The sequence below is a fragment of the Rhinolophus ferrumequinum genome, chromosome 7 (genome assembly GCF_004115265.2).
Source record: "Rhinolophus ferrumequinum isolate MPI-CBG mRhiFer1 chromosome 7, mRhiFer1_v1.p, whole genome shotgun sequence".
NCBI lineage: Eukaryota > Metazoa > Chordata > Mammalia > Chiroptera > Rhinolophidae > Rhinolophus > Rhinolophus ferrumequinum.
In genome coordinates this window covers 58211582-58235859 of record NC_046290.1, presented here as the reverse complement: position 1 = coordinate 58235859, position 24278 = coordinate 58211582, and positions in this window count along the sequence as shown.

Below are 24278 nucleotides of genomic sequence, written 5' to 3'. Positions count from 1 at the left end.
TTTCTTTTTTGTTTCTTTTAAAAATCAAAAAATCAATGAAAGCTGAATTTCACTGATCCACAGGCTGGATCACATATATTAACAGCCATGGGTACTATATTTTAGATGAACAGATCCATATGTATCATAAAACCCTTTTATTTTCTTTCTCTCAATTTTGTATTAATAAATACTGCTAAATCTGCTAAATAGGTCATTATTTTTACTTTCATAAAAAAGAAGAAGAGACGTCATCAAAATGGTGGCGTGAGGTGAGCCTCTGTAAAGCTCTCCTGGAATTTACAACTAATCGAACAACAATAACTCCACAAAAGACTTCTGGCACAGCAGACAGGCAAGACGAAGAGGCCCACTACTGAATTCACCTAAAGGTGGGTGAATTGTGCAAGCGGGAGAGGAGGAAGAGAGAAGTGCGGAGACAGAGTCATGAGGATGCAGACCTAGCTCAGTGCTCCGAGCTTGCTGCATCCAGGAACTGCCGCAGTTGCGGGAGAGGGAAGAACTCGAACTGCTAGGGCTCTGTTTATGGCCCACAGGGCTGAGGGGGCAGCATATAACACGGCTGAACCCAATGTTCACGGCAGAGACCGCGGAGAAAAGACTGAGGGAAGAAGGCTGAAAACGGTGGTTTAAGCCCTCACTGCCAAGCAGAGAACGGAAGCCGTAGGCACTGAGACGAACCACGCCCTCCCTACCCTCCCAGAGCTCGCCCCGCCCCCACCTGCCCAGTGCTAGAAGCAGAACAGTAGCAGTGTCAGATCAAAAGAACAGAATATTTGCTGTTCTGAGAACTGTGGACTGCAGACACAGATTCACAGCCCAACTAGTTCCGGCAAAGGGGAGGGAGCTGTGGAAGCAACACTGGCTGTGGTGGTGGTCACTGCCATTGCTCTGGGCCACCTCTCACAACTCACCCTGCCCCTGGCCCCACCTATCTGGGCGGATCCCCACAGGAGTAAACAAAACTGCTGAAACATATGGGCTCTGAATCTGGTGCAGGAAGAGCTTTGGAACTTCAAAAGCTCTCCGCATACCCACACGGGACACTGAGCCCTGTGACCCAGGCGAACTATTAACAGAGGAGAAGCCCATCTCCCAGGGTATCGCCCAATTGTGTGAGAAGCTGGAATAGTGCAGAGAAAACATAGCACTACCGTATGAGAGAGAAAAAAAGGCTGCAGTCGGAGAGAAAATAACACATTCTACCAACAAGTACAGGAAAACAAAAGAAAGACCTCTTCCAATCAACCTGTTGCAGAAGCCACTCCTGTAGATGTCTAGGAAGAGAAATAATAAATCAGTAATTGCTATGAATAACCAAGGCAACAAGACAGCTCAGAAAGAAAATGAAAAATCTCCAGAAAAGGAACTTAAAGATACGGAAATATGTGACTTAAATGACAGAGAATTCAAGATTGCAGTTCTGAAAAAACTCAACGAGTTGCAAGAAAACACAGAAAGGCAGTTTAATTAATTCAGAAACACAATCAAAGAACAACATGAACATTTTACGAAAGAGATTTTTAAAAAAGAACCAAATAGAATTTCTGGAGATTAAGAACTCAATAGAAGAAATTAAGAATGAAATAGCCAGCTTAGGTAGTAGAGTTGACCAGCTGGAGGAAAGAATCAGTGACATCGGAGATAGAAACCTGGAAATGACATGGATGGAAGAAGAAAGAGACTTGAAACTTGAAAGAAATGAAAGAACTCTACAAGAATTTTCTGACTCCATCAGAAAGAACAATATAAGAATAATGGGCATACCAGAAGGAGAAGAAACAGAGAAGGGAACAGAGAATATATTCAAATGAATTGTCGATGACAACTTCCCAAACTTGTGGAAAGAACTGAATTCTCGAATCCAAGAAACAAATAGAACACCTAATTACCTCAATCCAAACAGGCCCTCTCCAAGACACATTGTATTGAAGCTGTCTAAAATCAACGACAAAGAAAGAATCCTCAAGGCAGCTAGGGAAAAGAAGACGGTAACCTACAAAGGAAAGCCCATTAGATTATCATCAGATTTTTCAGCAGAAACTCTACAAGCCACAAGGGAGTGGAGCCAAATATTCAAACTATTGAAAGAGATAAATTATGAGCCAAGAATAATATATCCAGCAAAGATATCCTTTATATATGAAGGAGGAATAAAGACCTCTCCAGATATACAGAAGCTGAGGGAATTTTCTAATACATGACTTGCATTACAAGAAATACTAAAGGAGGCTATTCGACCACCATCAACAGGGACAATTTGTGGCAACCAAAACATAAAAAGGGGGAGAGTAAAGGCCTGAACCAGAATATGGGAATAGAGAAAGTAAGCGTGCTGAAGAGAATGGAATACTCTAAATATCAAACATTCTTTTACATAAACTTAAGGGTAACCACTCAAAAAAAATCCAGAGCTGAAATATATACTGTAATAAAAGAAGAAACAGAGGGAAACATCATAGAATACCACCACACAGAAATAATAGACAACAACAAAAAGGCAAAGAAACAATGCAGCCACAGCCTTACCAGAAAACTAAAGATAGAATGACAGGAAATCCTCACATGTCAATAATCACCCTAAATGTAAATGGACTGAACTCACCAATAAAAAGGCACAGAGTAGCAGATTGGATCAAAAAACTAAACCCAACCATATGCTGTCTCCAAGAGACACATCTCAGCTACAAGGACAAGCATAGACTCAAAGTGAAAGGGTGGAAATTGACACTCCAAGCAAATGGTATGCAGAGAAAATCAGGTGTAGCCATACTGATATCAGATGAAACAGACTTCAGGGTTAAAAAGGTAACAAGAGACAAAGATGGATATTTCAAAATGGTAAACGGGACTATACAACAAGAAGATATAACGGTCATAAATATTTATGCCCCCAATCAGGGAGCATGGAAATATACCAAGCAACTACTAACAGAACTAAAGGGAGAAATTGACCAAAACACAATTATACTAGGGGACTTAAATACATCATTGACAGCTATGGATAGATCATCCAAACAGGAAATAAACGATGACATAGCAGCCCTAAATGACACATTAGAGGAAATGGACATAATTGACATATATAGAAAACTTCATCCTAAAACATCAGACTATACATTTTTTTCTAGTGTACATGGAACATTCTCAAGGATAGACCATATGTTGGGGCATAAAATCAGCCTCAGCAAATTTAAGAAGATTGAAATCATACCAAGCATATTCTCTGATCGCAAGGCTTTGAAATTGGATATCAACTGCAAAAAGAAAGCAGGAAAACACACAAATACATGGCGATGAAACCACATACTTTAAAGAACGACCGGGTCAAAGAAGAAATTAGAGGAAAGATCAAAAGATACATAGAAACAAATGACAATGAAAATACATCCTACCAAAATTTTTGGGATGCCACAAAAGCAGTTTTAAGAGGGAAATTTATATCATTACAGGCCTATCTCAAGAAACAAGAAAAATCCCAAATAAATAACCTCATGTTACATCTTAAAGAACTAGAAAAAGAACAAAATGAAACCCAAGGTCAGCAGAAGAAAGGAAATAAAAAAATCAGAGCAGAACTGAATGAAACACAGAACAAAAAGACAATAGAAAAAATTAATGTGAGAAAGAGCTGGTTCTTTGAAAAGATTAACAAAATTGACAAATTCTTGGCTAGACTCACTAAGATAAAAAGAGAGAAAACACTAATTAACAAAATTAGAAATGAGAAAGGGGACATTATCACGGACACCACAGAAATACAAAGGATCATCCAAGAATACTATGAAGGACTATATGCTACCAAATTCAATAACCTAGAAGAAACGGACAAGTTCTTAGAAACATATAGGCTTCCTAGGCTGAACCATGAAGAACTGGAAAATCTAAACAGACTGATCACCAGTAACGAAATTGAATCAGGCATCCAAAACCTTCCCAAAAGCAGGAGTTCTGGAACAGATGACTTCACTAGTGAATTCTACCAAACCTTCAAAGAGGATCTAATACGAATTCTGCTCAAACTCTTCCAAAAAACTGAAGAAGACAGTACTCCCTAACTCATTTTATGAGGCCAACATTACCCTGATACCAAAACCTGGTAAGGACAAAACAAAAAAAGAAAACTACAGATCAATATTTCTGATGAATACAGATGCAAAAATCCTAAACAAAATTCTAGCAAATCGTATACAACAAAGGATTAAAAAGATTATTTATCATGACCAAGTGGGGTTCATCCCCAGGGCACAAGGATGGTTCAACATCCGCAAATCCATCAATGTGATACATCACAAAAACAAAATTAAGGACAAAAATCATGTGATTATATCAATTGATGCAGAAAAAGCATTTGACAAGATACAACATCCATTTATGATTAAAACACTTAATAAAATAAGGATAGAAGGAAAATACCTTAATATAATAAAGGCCATATGTGACAAACCTTCAGCTAATCTCATAATTAATGGTGAAAAAGTGAAGCCCTTTGCTCTACGTTCAGGAACACGACAGGGCTGTCCCCTATCACCTCTGCTTTTCAACATAGTGTTGGAAGTCCTTGCCAGAGCAATCAGGCAAGAGAAAGAAATAAAAAGCATCCAAATTGGGAATTAAGAAGTTAAATTGTCACTCTTTGCAGATGACATGATGCTATATATAAAATACCCTAAAGACTCCACCAAAAAGCTATTAGAAAAAAATCAACGAATACAGTATTGTTGCTGGCTACAAAATCAACGTACAAAAGTCCATTGCATTCCTATATACTAACAATGAAATCTCAGAAAAAGAAATACAAAAAACAATTCCTTTTGCAATTGCAGCAAAAAGAATAAAATACCTAGGAATAAACTTAACCAAGGATGTGAAAGACTTATGTGCTGAAAACTATAAGACATTTTTAAAAGAAATTGAAGAAGACACAAAGAAATGGAAAGACATTCTATGCTCATGAATTGGAAGAATCAACATAGTTAAAATGGCCATATTACCCAAAGCAATATACAGATTTAATGCAATCCCCATCAAAATCCCAATGGCATTTTTTTAAAGAAATAGAACAAAAAATCATTAGATTTGTTTGGATCCACAAAAGGCCCCAAATAGCCAAAGCAATCCTAAGAAAAAAAGAACAATACTTGAGGTATCACATTCCTTTACCTTAGCTTGTATTACAGGGCTACAATAATCAAAACAGCATGGTATTGGCAGAAAAACAGACACATAGACCAATGGAATAGAATTGAGAACCCAGAAATAAAACCACATGAATATGGACAGATAATTTTTGACAAAGAAGCTAAAAACATACAATGGAGGAAAGACAGCCTCTTCAATAAATGGTGCTGGGAGAATTGGATAGCCACGTGCAAAAGAATGAAACTGGACTGCTATCTGTCACCATGTACCAAAATTAATTCAAAATGGATCAAAGACTTAAGCATAAGACCTGACACAATAAACTGCATAGAAGAAAACATAGGTACTAAACTTATGGACTTTGGGTTCAAAGAGCATTTTATGAATTTGACTCCAAAGGCAAGGGAAGTAAAAGCTAAAATAAACGAATGGGACTATATGAAACTTAAAAGCTTCTGCACAGCAAAAGAAACCATCGACAAAATAAAGAGGCAACCAACTGAATGGGAGAAGCTTTCTGCAAACAGTCCCTCCGATAAGGGGCTAATATCCAAAATATACAAGGAACTCATGAAACTCAACAACAAAAAAACAAACAACCCAATTGAAAAACGGGCAGAGGACCTGAAGAGACATTTCTCCAAAGAGGACATACAAATGGCAAATAGACATATGAGAAAATGCTAATCATCAGAGAAATGCAAATGAAAACCACAATGAGATATAACCTCACCCCAGTTAGAATGGCTATCATCAACAAGACAAATAGTAACAAGTGTTGGAGAGGCTGTGGAGAAAAAGGAACCCTCATACACTGTTGGTGGGAATGCAGACTGGTGCAGCTGCTGTGGAAGGCAGTGTGGAGTTTCCTCAAAAAATTACGAATAGAATTACCATATGACCCAGCAATCCCTCTCCTGGGTATCTACCCAAAAAATCTGAAAACATTTATACATAAAGACACGTGTGCTCCAATGTACATTGCAGCTTTGTTTACGGTGGCCAAGACATGGAAACAACCAAAATGTCCTTCTATAGAAGAATGGATAAAGAAGTTGCGGTATATATACACGATGGAATACTATTTGGCGGTAAGAAAAGATGATACAGGAACATTTGTGACAACATGGATGGATCTTGAGTGTATAATGCTAAGCGAAATAAGTCAGACAGAAAAAGCAGAGAACCATATGATTTCACTGATACGTGCTACATAAACCAAAAACAAGAAAAGAACAAGACAAGCAAATGAAAAACAAAAACTCATAGACACAGACAATAGTTTAGTGGTTACCAGAGGGTAAGGGGTATGGGGGGAGGGAGATGAGGGTAAGGGGGATCAAATATATGGTGATGGAAGGAGAACTGACTCTGGGTGAACACACAATGGGATTTACAGATGATGTAATACAGAATTGTACACCTGAAATCTATGTAATTTTACTAACAATTGTCACCCCAATAAATTTTTTAAAAAAGCAATGAAAACATTGACTCAAAAAAAAAAAGAAAAGAAAAATAATTGTATTTCTTTTGAAGGCATAGAATTAAAATGGATAAAAAGCATTAGTTAATTTTCCTAAAACTAAAGGATCTAAACAAACACTGCTTTTGATAATTAAAAGACTTTAAAAATACAAATGGAAAAGATTATTTTTTAGTTACCCTTAAGCTTCATCTTTTGCAAGGTAAAGAATACTTGATTCAATGTTTTCTAACCAAAATTATTAAAAATTCTCCAGGCATTTATTCTCTGTGGATCTATCCTCATGGCAAATTTTTCCGGAAAATTTGTAATTCCTTTGATCCTGAATTTTCCAAGAATTATACATGACTTTAAGACAGTGTCTACCATGTGGATAAATCAAACTCTGTTTAACAAAACTACCAGACATGTACGCTTATCACTCCACTTGAGTAATTTTGGCTTGTTGAGAAGAAGCTGTCCTGATGAGTTCAAGGATTCCACTTCTATTTCTCCAACCAAAGGGTATGGATGAATCACTAATAATTCATCACCACTACTGGAAAAGTAATACAGTGCATATTCCATATTAATTCCATGTTGGTAATATCAACTTTGTATACGAAAAATGATATAAATACCTCCCTTTATATCAAATACACTTTTAAATTTTAATTGAAATATCAACCATACCAAAATAGAAAGTCAACGTAAATCATCTTGAAATAATAATCAATATATAGAATTGAAAAATTAATTTGTGTCAGATCTTGGTTTTTAAATACTATTATTTTAAGAAAGAGAGAGAGAAAGGGAGAAAGGGAGGAAAGAAGGAAGGAAGGAAGGAAGAAGGAAGGAAGGAAGGAAAGAAGGAAGGAAGGAAGGAAGGAAGGAAGGAAGGAAGGAAGGAAGGAAGGAAGGAAGGAAGGAAGGAAAGAAAGAAGAGAGAGAGGAAGAAACCCAGTGTTCTTGGGAAAATGGCTGATTCTAGAGCTGGGGTAAGGAAAATACAAGATAGGCCTGGAGTATCTTGCCAGGCCTGGAGTATCTTACCAGATCAAAAAATAAAGGATTGGGGGGTACGCCCAAAGAACACAGAAGCCAACATGAAAGAGCCCCCAAAGGCCAAAGCTAGGACCATTTGATCAATAAAATAATCAAGTATTGAATTATAGCCCAAAGTATAAAATAAACATCCATGAGTCATGTTGACATAAATATGCATAAATGATTGGATGAAGTTATTTATGGGAAGAAGAGACAAATCCTTAAGGAGGAAATCTAAATAATATATGTAGATTCTTCCCTCCAGAATGGAGAACTTAATACCCTTCCTCTTGAGTAGGGACTAAAATTAGTGATCACTTCTAATAAAAAGAGTACGGGATAGGGAAAAAAAAGTAACCTTACAGTGGAGAAGCCCAGCAAACACTACTTTAATAAGCAGTGAAGACTAACAACATCAATGATGTCATGTAAGTATATGTCCTTTGATATGATGTGATGAGAAGGATACCTCACTTCTGTAATATTATTGAGAAAAATTCATAATTACAGACTAATCATGATAAAACCATCAGACAAACCCAGATTTGAAAACATTCAATAAAATACCTGGCCAGTATACTTCAAGACTCTCAAGGCTTTGAAAAAACAAGGAAAGATTTGACAAACTATTACAGATTAGAGGACAGAGGAAACAAGGTAACTAGATGCAGTGTGTTTATTCTGCATTGGATCCTGGAGCATTAATGGAAAAATTGGTGATATCTGAGTAACATGGATAGTCTCATGAACAGTTTAGCTAATAGGTTTGTTTTCATTTTGAGAAACGTATCATGGTAATATAAGATGTTAACAATAGGGAAAAGTAGCCAAAGGGTATATAGGAACTCTCTGTACTATCTTTCCAACTTTTCTGTAAATCTAAAATTATTCCCAAATAAAAAGTTCATTAGAAAGTAATTGTCTGAGTGGGGGCAGGGTACATATGGGAAATCTCTGTATTTTCCCCTCAATTTTGCTGTGGACCTTAACCTGTTCTAAAAAAATAAAATCTTAATTTTATTTTAAAAAAAAACGTATTATTCACTTGCAGTAAAAAAAAAAAAAGAAAGAAAGAAAGAAAATGATTGTCATAAATAGAGAGTCCAGAAATGAACACTTTCATATATAGTCAGTGATTTTCTAAAAAGACCCCAAGACCATTCAGTGGGGAGAAAACATAATTTCAACAAATGATGTTGGGAAAACTGGATATATACATGTAAAAGAATGAATTTGATCCCTGATCTGACATTACATACAAGAATTCATTCAAAATGGATCAAATAAATAAACATAAGAGCTAACACCATAAAACTCTTAGAAGAAAACATAGGGAAAAATCTTCATGACATTGAATTTGGCAATGGTTTCTTGGATATAACACCAAAATAACAGGTAACTCAAAGAAAAAAAATAGATAAGTTGGATTTCATTAATATTAAACCTTTTTACATTAAAAAACACTATCAACAGAGTGAAAAGGCAAACCACAGAATAAGAGAAAATATTTGTGAATCATATGTCTAATAAGGGATTGATATCCAGAATTTGTAAAGAACTTCTATAATTCAACAACAATAAAAACAACTCAATTTAAACAAGGGCAAGAGACTTGAATAGACATTTCTCCAAAGATATACAAATGCCAATAAGCACCTGAAAAGATGCTCGACATCAGTAATCATTAAGGAAATGTCAATCAAAACTGCAATAAGATACCACTGCACACTCATTACAATGGTAACCAAAAAGTATTTGATTCCACTTATATGAGGTACCTAGAGTAGTCAAATATAGAGAGACAAAAAATAGGGTTGCCAGGGGTTAGAAGGAGAAAGGAATGGGAATTACTATTTAATGGGTATAGAATTCCAGTGGAGATGAAGTTCTGGAGATGGATGCTGGTGATGGTTGCACAACAATATGAATGTACTTAACGCCACAGAAATTTACACCTCTAACAATGGAAAATAGTGAATTTTGTCATGTGTATTTTGCCACAAAAATTTTTAAAGATAATTGTCATGTAACATGTCCAGTTTTTCTTTAAATATTTTAATTGTTTGATGTGTACACATTGTGAATGTTTCCAAAGACAACAATCAGGTTGCAAAATATAACAAATGGAGATTGAAAACTGGAATATAAACTAGCTTTTTTGATTGATTACAAAGTTAAGAAGTGCCCAAACCAGGTAAAGATAAATCATTTAAATGTGTGAGAGAGTTAGCAATAGACATTTTTTAATCTTGTTAGGTTATTCAATTTAGGAGAAATCTCTAGAGATTAGTAATGACTAACACATTATTAACCATTTTTTAAACAATAGGTTATCACACATTAGTTTTCTTGATATTAGTCAAAATGACAAAAATAAAAGATGGAAATAATAATGAAGTATACTTTATATAAGTAAAAGTACAATGTGTGAAACCTTGTGGAGATATACGCTCAAAATAGAGCATTATAATAAGTGGAAATAATAAACTGGCTTGAGGAAAATATCTAAAAATATATAGTAATTTTTTACTTTTTCTTTCCTCCAGAAAATATTTTCTTGTTCTCTTGATGTGATTTTCCCCATTACAACCGCTCTCTTTCCAATTCTATCCTCTTCAATGTTCCTCTAGTCAGTCAATTAGTAAGCGGAGAGATTTTGTCTGTCAAGCTTGCAGTGTTATGTCTTTAGAACAGTCAAATTGAAAGAAAAGTTATTCATTCATTCACTCTTAATTTAATACATACTTATTAAGGGCTGAATTATGTGAAAATTTGCTCTGGATACTTTGCTCCAGTCAAATATTTTGTTTCTGGTCTTATTTTGCCATATAGTGTAAGTCTCCTCTTTGCTATTATTGGTCTTGCTTTTTTCCAAAGCTTCCCAAAATTCTTCTTGATGTATCACTTCTTCATAATGAATCTGAATCTTGCAAGTCAGTGCTTATCACATAGTAGTTGCTCAACAAACATGTGTTGAATGGATCTCTTGAATGAATGAAAAGAGGTGAATCTTGATATACACCCTGACCATCAATATGCAGAATGTTACTTGCACTATCCTGGGTTATAAAACCTTTAAACATAACCAATTAACTACCCTCAAAATATTTATAAATGTTAATTTCAAAGTTCAGTTGAAAACAAAGTCAAATGTATACAAAAATCAGCTCTCACATGTTCTTCAAACTCATTAGATTGTAAGTGACTTCTTTTTAAAACCAAAAGGCAATTACGATGCTTGCAGTACACTGTGCCTGTGTTTGATTACTATGTTATCGATTAATGCTGAAAACATTCAACATTCAACAGCAGTGTTTAAATTTCACAGAGTCTAGCAAAGGCAAAATAATAAGTATACATCTGGTTGATTCTCTGAGTTATAAATTTACAATTAAAATTTGACCAAGCTTTAGATATTGAAGGACTTAATTGGCCATGTAATTCTAAAACACGCTAAAAGGATTCTATTCTAGAAAATGTGTGGTTATAGGTACAAAGCTTAGTGATGAAAAATTCTGCACATCAAATTCGACTTTTATTTCACTTTCTTTTTAAAATAAAGATTACCCTTGAATCAGAGACATAATCTCTTAAAACATACCATATGTCTTTCTTTTTGTAGCACATGTTTAAAAGCAGCCTTAATTAGAGTAAACGCATTGTTTGGTTTCTTCACTGCCACTTCCCTTATCCTGTCAAGCACTACAGCAAAGTTTGCCCTCCACCTTTGCGTAGGTTGGAGATCAAGTTAGCGCAGAGAAGGCTCTAGAGAGTCCAGAAAATCTAAATGGCTGCAATAAGGCATTAACTAAAATCAACACCATGCATTTGCTATTTTTTAAAGAAAACAATATAAAAGATCTTATTTTTGTTCATAGTACCAAATATTTGTCATATACAAATGCTCCTCTACTTTGGTGAATATAAGGGCCCTTATTAAATATCTAGTAAAGGGAAATAAGGAATAAAATAATTCCTGAAATGTGATCTTCTATTTCTTATTTTGGTCCAGTTAGCCAATAGTATATGGTCATGCAATTACAGAATTCTAGGAAATATCTAAGGCTGACAGTCCTGTGTGGAATTGCAAACCTTGCAAATGAAGAACTGAAAAGTGTCTGGTTCAAGTTCATTCAGAAGAGTTTAGTCTCATTTTATCATTTTTAAAGCACATCAAAATACTGGATTATTTTTTTAATATCTGACTTAATATATCTCATTCCTTTTCTCCTCATGGGCAAAATTCCATCCTATTGTTCTAATTTAAAATAAAATGATTCCTCTTCCTGTAGAAGAATTTATTCAGCCTTTCTTCTTATACAGTGTCTTTTCTATCCAAAGCCTTAAATTCCAGCTGTACTTGAGCCTTGGCTCTCCTTCTCCCTTTTTTGCCTTTATAGACAATCCTATAGACCCTAGATGAACTCTTTATCTAAAACTGTCCAGTAATGTCATTGATTCTCTATAAACCCACCCACATCAACTATGCTCGTGAGAAAAATGAAGAAATTAAAAGGTAAAATAATAACAGTGCACAACAATGTTTTCATTGCTTCTTAGGAAATAATTAGACAGGAGGAATCATTTTTGAATAAAATTTGTTCAAAAAACAATTAGTAAGCATATGCTATTTTCATACGACTCCTCTAAACATGACACATGTCTAGGTCACATGACCTCTGCCCTTAAAGATATCTCAATGACAAATCAGTCATTAATAGAAGAAATAAAGTTTCTACAAATTTCAGTAAATTAAGTAGACTATCAAAGGTTAGATTTATGAAGAATATTTAATTAGCCACTTTCTTTACATTTTTAATATATTAAACGTCTAAACTAACCTTTACTTCTTTTATTCCTCACCAGAGTCTTCACATTTTTTACCCTTTTTGCCCTTCTCACAGCCTCCTTAAAAATCCCAACCATTCTCCACTTCTACAAAGATCTTCTTATGGACCTTAAAACACACACACACACACGCACACACACACACACACAACCAGGCAGGGCAGATTGGTGGCATTACATGCTTACACTTTCAAATCTGAGCTGTTACAGCATCCTACAATCATTTTGCATGTTGCTAAGCAAATCTCTTCCCAAAGCCCAATGTAACTATTCAAAACCATCATGAGTCTCACCTTATCAGTGGTTCCTCACTCCTCCCTTCATACTGCCTGCCTCGAGCTACATCCAGAAATCAGAGGCGATTAAGGCTAACGTCCCTCTACTTACTATCTCCCTTCTCTTCACAGCCACCACCTTCCTCAAGCACACATCTGTAAATTTATCTACACTAGTACTCCCTCCTTCTTTTAAAACCAAAAGGTTTCTCCCTCCCTTCCTTTCATTTCTTCCTGCCTTCCTTCCTTCCTTCTTTCATTCCCTCAGATCTCAGATTGGTTCCTTATAAATAAAATTTTGCACCGTCCCTCAGCATTGCTCCATGTACTATTACTTTCCCCTGATCATCTTATACTCCTTAGAGCAGTTCTTGTAAACCTTTACCCATATCATTTACCCTCTACCCACCATAACCACCTTCACTCAAACAATAACTTCAATAACTCAGACTTCAATGAGGAAATGGCAGCCATCTAAAAAGAAGTTCAGAGTTTCCTCAATATACCTATTGAACAGGCTTATATTTTTAACAGTTTCCTGGGCATGTCTACATAGATATCCTACTCATTCCTTTAAACCAACAAATTCAAAACAGAATTCATTGTCTTCTCTTCCCAAGCTTATAGTCCCACTTATAAACCTCTCTTGGTTAACAGCACTAAGATAAGCCCAGCCACCCTAATCAGAAACCGAAGAACCATCTCTGATTTATCTTTATTTCTCATTTCCCACATTCAACAGTTCATGGAATCTAGTCATTTACGCCTTCCTTAAAAATATGTCAAATATGCTCCACCTTTCTACCCTCAGTACATGGTTGGAGTTCAAAGCCCTCAGCATCTTTCCATGTAACAGGCTCCTAACTGGTCTCTTTATAGGATTTGACTAGCCTTCAATCCATGTTCAATGCCAGAAGCATCTTTCCAAGAGCAAATCTGATTGTGTTACTTCTCTGCTTTAAACTGAACAGTTTCCTACTGGCTATAAGAATATGTTTTTGCTTGTCATTTCAGGGTCATTATTTGCCCCTCCCTCACATGCATCCTGAAGTCTAACCATACCAAACTAAGCGCAATTCTTTTAACAAGTGCAGTCTTAATGGCTCCCTGTTTTTGCAGATGTCCTTATTTCTTCCTGCCTGTATCTATCTAATGAATGGCTAATTAGTTCAGTATTCCCATTGCACCTTAAATACACTTAAATACGCCTCACACACTGCTGCAATAATTTTTTTTTTAATGCTAAAGTTCTTTAAGGCATAGTATCTTATTTGTCTTTGGACATTTGGTACTTAAGGAATCTTAGTGAAGAAATAAAGGCAATCACTATGCATATTTGGGTAGTATAAAATGTTCTGATTATATTCCTTTGAGAAAATAACAAGTCCATGGAGGCGAGAAGTGAATGTATGTGTGTTACTGAATTTGAATCAAGAGCAAATGTTGGATGGTACTGGATTTCTGGCATGCAAGAACCAAGCCCTTTCAGATTCTCATTTTATTACCCTATTTAGTTAGGATCAACCTCCCTTATTTTCTAATATTTTATCTGCAAAGTCAATTTAACTGGAAATTCAACTTCCACTTTGAGAGTCACTTTTAAAAACCCATTGACTGCTTCTAAGCAATACCATCATAAGGGTAAAAAATGTGGGCAAAGGAACAATCTGATTGTTTAAAAATAATCATGACGGAAGAGTTTTCAATGTGGTTATTAACTCACCCAACACAGATAGTTACTAATTTGGGATTTTTAAAAGTTACAAAAAATACATCTTGTGTTACCAAGATTTTGCAAGCATATAATTTTTCAATGCTGCAAAATAGAGTTGATCAACTGTTTTTCCCCCCATAAGGTTCTACTTTAAGACCTCCATATGCTCAGTTTTAATAATCTGCTTCCAAAACCAGGAACCATTCCAAATATGAGTTATGGAAATATTGTGCTTCTTATTAAAAACAACATGAAAAGAAATATCTGAAGCCCAGGTATCAATCTGTAAAACACATAGTGGCAGATCCATGTGAAAGGTTTGTATGAAGAATTACTGCTTAAAATCACTTTTACAGAGGCAATTTAACTTGTTTCACTAGAAGTGAAAATTGCTATGACAAATATGTCACTATGGAGGTCAAATGGTAATTTGCACATGCTAAACAGCTCAGCAGGAAATTACATGTGATCCTCAAAATCACTAGTATTCCCACCAGAAATCATTTTAGAAGACATGGAGGTCACATGGATTGTGTTAGGAAGAAAACTTTCAAACACATGTTCACCCTCCCCCTTGGGAGGAAGAAATTGAAGGTATGGAGAAAGGTATGATCAAGGTGTTTGAAGTTGAAGAAATGTTGTAATTTAGTGTAGTTATAGAAAAAGGAACTAGAAGAAAGTGACATCAGAGACTAAAAAACATCTGCTTAACTTACTTGAATCTTTTGATGTTATTTTATCACTTGATATTAGTAAAATGCAGTTATGCTCACATATTTTGTTATCAAGAAAAACATGATATGAAAAAAAGGAAATATTATGGAAGACAATTTAAATGTCACCTCAAAAAGTGTTGCTGTGGTATTTTAGCAGATTTACTACACCTGCATATACCTGCTACAAAAAATAAGATTTAAGTTGTAGTCTGGTTCTCTGGTGGCCTGATTGGGTATCTAATGGAAAGGGAATGATATTTATCCTGGATTCTTATATTTATATGTTGAAGAATGTTGGATCTTGTTAATGATCCTAGGTGAGCAGAAGATTGTGAACACTGCAATAAAATTGCCATAAAGTATTATTGTGGCTCCTTTATTCCAATTGTAAAGTCCTGTGAAACGTCTGACAGGGCAAAAAATCCCAGGAAAGAAGCAATACGTTTTCTTTTGACAAGGACTACGTCTATAACTACCTCATCTTAAAAGGCTTTTACTTCTCATGCCTTTCCTCCAGTCTTGTATAATGTTTCCAACATCTGGACATATACTTATCCACTAATTTATTCTTAATTGAGCACATATTTTATCCCAGAGACTATGCCACAGTGGTGGCCAAGATACATAATCCCTCTTCTCAAGGAGCCTTTGGTTTAATGGGGACTATAAATGAAGGTGATAAATACTAAAAGAAGGAAACTGTAAGTTGCTACAGCGTAATCATCTAGCTCAATTTGAGTGGTCAGGAAGAGTTCCTGGAGAAAGAGACCCCTAAGCTAAGACCTAAAGAGTGTGGGGTGGGGGGCAGCAAAATTCCCCAAGCCAAGAAAATATAGTATAAAATGTCCTAGAAGAGATATGCAGCCTAGTTCAATCAAGAAAACTAAATATATCTAATATAACTAAAGCATGAAACTCATGGAAAAACTTGTAATTAGGCTGGATTGGTTGAGATTGTGGAGTCCCTGGTGAGCCATAGTCCATTACCTTAAGTGTAGTGGGAAGCCTTTGGAAAGTTTCCAGCAGGAGTTGGGGATCAGTTTTGTATTTAAAAACACATCTTGATTGGAGTATAGATGAGGGGTGGCCAAGCCTCGAGGCTGAGAAGCCCTTAGGAGACTTGTCCAGGTGAGATATGACTGTGGTTTGGATGAGAACTGTGGCAGTGGGTAGTTATAACCAATGTACAGAAGGAAATTAGTTACATAAGATTGAGCTTTACCGAGGAATAAGGATTGAAGATGTGAGTTGAGAGTCATCAGAACATAGATGCTCTAGAAATGGGTATGTCAAGCAAGAAAAGTAAGGGATACCAGAGGAACCCCAAATTAACCTGGTAGCTAAAAAAATATCCTGCAAAAGAGATAAAGAGAAGTATCAGAACAGCAAGAAAAATATGCGGTTTCAAAAGCCAAGAAAACAAAATGTTTCAAAGGAGTTTGTGGGCTATCGTGTTCAATGATCCTGAAAAAAATCAAGTCAAGTACAGATTAAGAAATGTTCCTTGGATTTAATAAAGACATAGATCTGTGAACTTGGCAAGAACAAATTCAGCAGAGTTGTAGAAGCAGAAACCAAATTATTTAGGTTCACATGTAAGTAAAGGTGAGATACAGGGCAGTTGAGTGTACAGCTCATTAATAAGTTTAGCCAGTAAGCAGAGAAGAGATATATGTTAAGGTGGAGGGGCTCTGAGAGAGAGAGAGAGGATGTTTGTATGTAGGGTTTGTTTGTTTGTTTGTTTGTTTGTTAATATTGAGAGATATTTGAACTGTACAAACTGATCCTAAGGAGAGACTGAAGTAAAAAGAGGGATGGGATACGTGAGAAGAGGAAAAGAGCGCTCCTGAGCATGAGTAGCAGCCTAATCATAGAAGGAAGTATTGTCACACTTGAAAGACAGTACAGAGTTAACAGAGTTTCTTTTTGATGGCTTACATTTTCTCTTTGAAGTGAGAGACAAGATTATCTTTTGAGAGAACGGGAGGAGAAGAGGAGATCAGAGGTTCAAGGAACACACCGAAGTGCTGAAAGCACCACTGCAGCATGCAATAGTGGGAGCCGACTAATGATATCTAGAAGCGGTGCGGGGCCCTGTTGAGGGATGTTGATTTTGGAGATCGTGAATATTTAGTGGCATATATCTCCAAGGTCATTTAATTTTCACAAGCTTTGGAACTGCATTGATCTAGGATTGGCCCAATTAGATTTATACAGCATTAAAATATGACAGCACATGTATGTTGAGATGGGAAAGACACAAAAACAAAAGCGGACTTGTTGAGAGGAACAAGTGGAAGAGACAATGGATCGGAAGTTCCCACATTTCCCAGAAATCATGTGGTAGAAAAAAGTAAATGGAAGAACAGGAGGTATAAAACTTGAACATTATGAAGTGGGATGGTTGAATTTGATAACTTAGAAGAAGCTTGGGGATATAACAAGGTATGATGTACAGCAATGACATAGGAGAGCTGAAGTGGCTTATACATAGAGGTCACCCTGACACTGAAGACAAGGAATCGAAAGCCTCAGCTGTTGGACAGGCAGGTCATCCAAGTGGATATTGAAGCCACATAGGAGAACCGACTGCGAGAAGTCAGTGCTAAAATCTACATTGAAAAAGGGGGCAAAATTCTAAAAGATGTTTTTAGTAATTCCATAATCCTACAAATAAAGATCATTTCAACTAAAATTCTACATCCTTCACATATGATCCCACATAATAGAAATGGCTCAATCACCTATCACTCTGAGAAAATACTTTAACTCAGTGGCATTTGTTATTTTACACATGTATTGATGTTATTAGTAACTTTTTACTCTGAATTAAAATGCAATTTTAAATCCCTCTAGATAATGAATTAATGGGTCATATTTAAACACTGACTACCTTTGGAAATCTCGTAGTATAATAAAAATAAAATAACAAGACAACATGTTGTTTACAGGTACTTGCTCTCTACTTGATGATGATATTGATGAAGAACGCTATCTGTGAGGTATTCAAGCTGAATTCAAATCACACCATTCTATTCCCCACCCATTGTCTTCATTGAGAATGGTTCTATACGTACTATTTTGTCTCAATAAGCAATTTTTCAGGGAATGATCAGTGACAGAGAAATTAAGCTTACACTTACTGAACCTTACCCTTTGGACACCCTGTTATTGATAGAAATATTAAATAATATGGTTAAATGACCCTTTAACCATTTAAACAGAATGAAGCACACAACAAAGCCTCTTCTTAATGTGTTAGGGCTATCACTTATAGAAGCTCTTATAGTCTTGAGGCAGGGTTTCCCAAACATTGCTAAAATTAAGTGCGGATCCCTGGGTCTTATCCCAGACACACTGAATCAGAGTCTCCTACAGAAGAACTAGGGAAGCTGAGTATTTAACAATCCTCCCCAGGGATTCTTATTACCAGAGATATTTAAGAAACAACAGTCTTTGAGTGTGTATCTTTTGACCCCATATTAAATAGATCGAGGTTACAATGTCTTTTGAGTTTTTTAAGAGCGTTTTTGCCATTTTCCTTGTTGCCAACTATCACTTCTTTTTGCTACTAATGTTCTTGTTTCAGCAATTTTTCTCTTCTAATAACAATGTATAAATTACTGCAATGTAGTAACTGAGATAACCAAGTTTGCTAGAATTCTAAGTGAAATAAGAATATGTAGGCTCTTGTTGTTAATCAGGGATAGATCCATGAGTAAAACGATAGCATTTTTTATTTAAAGATTTTATAGTATCGCTCCAGATTTTACTCACTTGTAGATTTTTTGGCAATTATCCAGATAATTGTTAATTAACTTATTCTAATGTAAGTAAAAGTTGAGAGTTGGACAATGCACCCAGGTTTGGTTTGGTTTGGTTTTTGTATCTTACTAAATATTTTAATTCCTATCCAGATATCTGGCATCACATGAATACCGTCTAAATTCCACTTTTTAAAATTATAACAGGAATAAATTGTGTTTGACACTGGATTTAATTTATTTGACAGAGAGAAAAAATGTAAACCAATTTCTTTATATACACCAATTTCCCAAAGAAAAAAACTACTAAATATGGTTTCCTAATCTAATTGCTGAATTTCACAATTAAGGCCATTCTACTCTATTTGAGTACCAGTCTTCAGTCTAGATACACTTTAATCTGGATGACGTGGTGAAAACAGAAGAAAAAAGTAACGTAGGTACTAGGAGATGAACCTGTTTCATTGGCTCTAAAAACTGAGATTTCAGGTTCTGTATTGAAGCAAACATTTAGCAGTTGGTTAATAAGTAAGTATTGCCTGATGGTGTAAAACTACTATGAATTTGTAGTAACAGTAGAGAAAGTAAAGCTGACTTTGCTTCAAGTCTTGGTATTGCATGGTCTGAACACTTTGGACTCCATGTTTTCATAAAGGGTCTACATTCCCTTGAAGACTTGTTTAAAGATCCCTGGTCAGCTCTTTTGCTTGAAAAAGAGGCTGAAGAGTTTTCTTGAATTGTAATTAAAGTCTCAAAGTAGTTGGCTTTCTCAAAATGCTGAGCCTCACCCTCCTCCAAGTTGTTTGTGTTAGCTTAACAGGGCCACTGCAACCTGTCCCCCGCTTCCTTGCTGCGCTATTGAAACACAGTAAGAAGACCCTTTGAGCCAACCATCTGCTCTTCAATTAAACTAGCAAGCATTTTCTCTTCAATAATTTATTGTGGGCGTCTTTTTATTTCCAAGGAACTGTTGGTTAAATTTCATAAATTAATTGGGAAAATGAACTAAACAAAGACACAATTTTACTTACAAGATGGAAAACTTAGGGAAGGAAGGTATGACAAGACCACATGACATTCTTTGCCATGATAGTTGGCCCCATATTTTCCTACACACTATAATTTAGCCATGTTCCAATGGAGTGTAAAAACAATTGCAAGGATTGTGGCTAGAAGTAAGCATGATGCAAAATCTACTAATAAATTGGACTGCTTTATAATTACCCGTGAAATAACAACACTTGACCCTGATTTATTTTGTGGGCTGCCTTTTTCTCTCCAAGCATGTTGAAGTTGAATTTTTTTTCCCCTTGAAACCAGATGTTTTAACATTTCAAAGAAGATGGATGGAATGCAAACTCAAGACCAAAACTGTTTTAGGTTTGCATTTGTTATTATTGTTATTAAAGAAAGGGCCAGGGCTCTATGCAAAGTGGAAACAGGCCAAAATTCTAATTTAAATGACAGGGGCCATCTTGAAATTTTCTAAACGTACAAATATCTTTGTTTCCATTTTCTGTAAGCACAGAAGCATGAAAATACAAAAGCTAAATCAGATAATAAAAGAATTATTTACCTTTGAAGTTCAGTGTGATTTACTGACAGTCCATTTTACTTCACTTATACCTATTAAGTGGGAAGCGTACTATTGTTTAGAATATGAAATTAAAGATGTTAAGATTTACTTAACAATAAAACCTATCAGCTCATGTTTATTTTTGAAAATATTTTGACAGACAATTTTGTCTCTGTGTCTGTGATAGGCCCCTTTGACAACACAAGAAATTTACAATAACCTGGGAATTGGGAATTGAGAAGTGTCCAAGAGCCTTCTCCAAAGTGAGAAAAGCAAAAGGCTCCTGTTCTGTTCTCTTGATTGTATCCAGCTGGTTTCAGGAAAGCAGCCACTCAGTCCACTCTAGGGCCAGAGCTCCTAGGTAGTGGTTCCAAATAGATAAGGACCAGGAGAGGGAGGTAAGAGATAAGATAGAAATGCATGGACCATGCTGATAGCTGCAGTGACAATAATAAGGAAGGCTGACAAAGTGACATGTGGAAATGCAAGTCCATTCTAAGCCAGAAGAGAAAAAGCCCTTTCCTAAATAATAATTACTTAGGTAATCTTTCTTCACTAGATTAGATCATTGCATTAGTGCTTCCTTTCACTTTATTTATTTATTTTAAATAGATGGTCTTTGCCAACTAACCAAGGAAAGTTCTTAGGAGAAGTGGATTGACAGGACTTCTCTGATAGCATTTTCACAGCATCAGGTTATAATCACTAGTTTCTAGCTGGCAGAGAGCCCCTTGAGGCACTGAGGACTTAGCACAATATAGCCGCCTGGAGAAATGAAAGCAAGGCTCATAAAACAAGGTAGTGCTTTCCTATTGCTATAGAATCATTGTTTGCCAAATTACCTTGAGGGAAAGTGGCCTTCAGAGGGGATTGCTTATGATTTTTTTACACAAAATGGAATGTTGAGTAGAATAGAAAAGATTTGATTTTTGTATGCCACCTTTCTTAGACAATGCATGTCACAGGACATTATAAATCAGTAATGTATTATTCTTGTATGATCCAGGTAGACAAATACAATGGCTACTACACATCCAGCAGTAACTTGATATTGTCTCTGTTGGAAAGAAGAGGAATGTTGAATAGAGAGTAAGGTTTGCTTTGTTAAATTTACTGAGCTCTGGAATAGAAAGGGATAGCGTGGGAGTCCTTCTTTTAGTCATTCAGTAAACATTTGGGTGCCTACTATGTACCAGGCATGCTGCTGGTGTATTACCATGGTGAACACAAACAGATTTCCTAGCCTCAGGAACTCACAGTACATTGGAAAAGCCCTACAGTAACCCAGTATTACAACTGTGGTAAGTTCCACAAAAGAGAGCTGCAGGGTAAGAAGAGGAGAATAGGATGGGGCACTGATTAAGATAGGAAGGGAGGAGAAGGCCTAAGACAGGAAGGAGGAAGCTGAGTAGAAGTGGAGGAAGCACAGGAGGCCTTCCCAGTGGAGGACACAGCCTGTGCACTAGTCCTATGTTGAAAGGCAGCTCTGGCAGGAGGAGGAGCCAGACGAAAGCCCACCTAGCTGGAGAGTGAAGAGCAGGCAGGGTACTGGGGAGATGAGTGAGGAAAGCTGAGAAGGGGCCATATCCACTCAGCCTTATAAGCTCTGTTAAGGACAAAACCCTAAGAGCAACAGAAAGTCACTGACATGTTTTAAATGTAATCAGAAAGTACCAGGAAATATGATTCAGAGTTGCTACCCTTGTCTACAATTGAAAAAAAAAAATTTCTTTTCTTTTCAGGAATGATGGCATTATAAATATTCCCAGATACTCTTTGCTCTTAGTCAAGTTAAGGTCTCAATTAAATATATTCAACAGAGACCTACAGCCTCCTGAGCCTGAAGCTGAGCTCATTTTGCCTTCTGCTCAGCACATCAAGAAAGAGTCTAAACAAGATTCTTTTAAATGCTAAATGTAGTAAATTTTTCAATATTTTTTCATGACAATAACCAAAGAAACTAAAAGGGGCCCTGGTGGGGGTGGGGGGAGGTTCCTGCATGATTATTTTACAATTTCTCTTAAGCCATTTCTAAATCATGGAGAGAAGCTAACGCTTTCCTCTCATATGCTGATGGTAAAAGCAAATATTTACAAGACAGGCTGTCCAGGAAAGAAATAGAATCCACATATAATCTGTTTTTATTGCACTGTTTGCTGCTCAATTTTATAAACAGCTGCTGACCAAATGTAATTCGAACCCAAACCCAAAATTTTGTGCCTTTTTGTTGAAGGGAACAGAATATTTTGCTTTAACATGTCAAAGAAACTGTTGAGAGTCATTAAGGGGTTTTGGTTGGGTGGCTTGTTTTTTTGGCAATTTGGAATTTCATTTTGAAACATCCTACAGAACTATGAAACAAAATAAGAATTATGTTGTTATAAAAGCCCAGTACAAGTAAATCAGAGACATTAGAGTATGTGCTCCCAATCATGAGTAGGTGGCACAAACATGAATCCTACTGAGAAATAATGAGATGTGTGTACATATGAGCCTCCTGTGTATCTTTTCGAAAACACATCCCCAAGAGAAAATGACATGAAACAACTTGCAATTAAACTCTATTTGATGTCAGATGAGAAACAAATGTTTTAGAAACTGTAATTTTTAATATAATAATTTTTGCTTTGGATGTGCAGACCAGCATTTTCTTATAATACACCAGTTTCTTAGCCAACATTTATTTCTAAAGTAACTCAATAGAGGTTACAATTTTAATTGCATTTTCCCCTTTATTTGTATATTTACTGTAGGATTTTTTTGGGGGGGGCGAGGATGAATTATTTCAACTTGACAGATCATGGGACATATACAACATTATGAAACGAAATGATTTCTTTATAGACATTTCATAACAAAAATAGCATATTTCTCAATCTATTGTATGTAAATGGTTCATAAATTTTTTCAACACGAAGAACTGGCTGTTTTTGGATTTCTGAACAGTACAACAATTTTTCTCAAGTGTTTCAATTACTAGGACTCCATTTTAATGGCAAAAAAATTCAAAACTCTCTACCTACAGGATAGTAGATCTCATAGTACATTAGAAAAAAAAGGACTATGATAAGAAAACTATAATTAATCCAATAATAGTTTTAATAAAATGTATGTTCTATAAGTACAAGCACTTATGCACACATTTGAAAAACAGCACTACAAACCACGTTCAATATATACTAGTTATTTGTTCTAAAGATAATGCCTGGTTCATATGGGAGCCCTTGCAGTCTCTACCATAACTTTTCTAAAAAGCCCCAATGCTGGATAAATCTAATTATATATATATATATATATATATATATATATATATATATATATATATATACACACACACACACACATATAATTATATATATGTGTATATATAGACACACATATATGTGTGTATACATATATATATATACACACACATGTGTGTATATGTATAAAATCTATAAGATTACTACAGATATATGTGTGTATTATATAAAATCTATTAAAAAATCAATATAATAATATATAACCTCCATTAAAATGATCTAGAACGTTTAAAAATTGTGAATTTTTTAAATATGACATGTTGCATGGAAAATTTTGTAGTGAAAGAGATGAGAAGCTGGAAGCAGTCTGCAATACATCACTTGACAGGAAGTTAAGTTATCAGAATGAAGTCTCATAGGTAACAGTCTCATAACCATACATGGTGTATGTCCTAGTTACTGTACAGATATGAAAGTTCTATTAAGGTT